Below are 1,078 nucleotides of genomic sequence, written 5' to 3' on the forward strand. Positions count from 1 at the left end.
ACCCCCCCTCCTGATTCAGCAGTTTCATGAACCCCTTCAGGTGCCGAACACACCTGAGCCCATCCAGCTTCCTGTCTCCCCGTCTCACACAGGTGAGAGTGCTCACCTGGACCCAGAAGAAGGTAGTTTAATGTTGGTGAAAAGTTTAAGAGAATAATTACATGTTTGGATCAAAACTACACCATCCTTACTGAGCACGTGCAGAGTCATAACACACAGCAGGGGGGTCTACCCAATCCGTACATATGGAGGAGGGAAAATGTCTGGAAAAAACGAAGGAAGTTTAAAAAACTTGAAACAACAAACATAAAAATAAATGAATTATTGGAATAAATAGAAATAAAATTGATTAACTGTCAAAATAAAAGCGACAAAAAAGAAATCACAAAATATTCGGGTATGTGGAAAGAGACAAGTAGAAGTGACTGAGTAGTTACTGTAACTGATTGAGAAGTCAGTACAGACCGAGTACCGTTACAGATTATAAAGGAGTTACAAACTGAGCGGCTTTTACAGATCAGGTAGCCGATTGAGTAGTCGTTACAGTTTCAGTAACAGTTACATGTTGGGTAGCGAATGCAGATCACAAAGTCATTGCAATTTGAGTGGCCGTTACAAATTGGGTAGGCGTTAAAGATTTGGTAGTCGTTACAGACTGAGTATTTGTTACAGATTGGGTAGTGGTTACAGATTGGGTAGTAATTACAGATTCCAGAATCATAATGAGTTGCCGTTACATATTGGGTAGCCGTTAAAGATTTAGTAGTCGTTACGGATGGAGTGGTCATTTTCAGATCAGGTAGCTGCAAGGAAAAACACAACATTTTTCTTTTATGGTTGTATTTTAACTTGGTTTGCGCTCATGTTTGGCCACAGCCCCACCTATTGAGCAGTGGGTGTAATTGCAGGGTTTGTCTGGGGGGTGAGTCATAAACAAGACCAAAGTGACGAGTTTTTGGATCATTTCATTCAAATCTTTCGCTATAGAATAACCCATCCAGCCAAGGGGGCCCTATGGTTTAAAACAGAAGATCCGCCCCGATTAGGTTTGTCCACGGTTTCTGTGGTGGCCCCACCA

This window comes from Oryzias melastigma, linkage group LG2, assembly GCF_002922805.2.
Source record: "Oryzias melastigma strain HK-1 linkage group LG2, ASM292280v2, whole genome shotgun sequence".
NCBI lineage: Eukaryota > Metazoa > Chordata > Actinopteri > Beloniformes > Adrianichthyidae > Oryzias > Oryzias melastigma.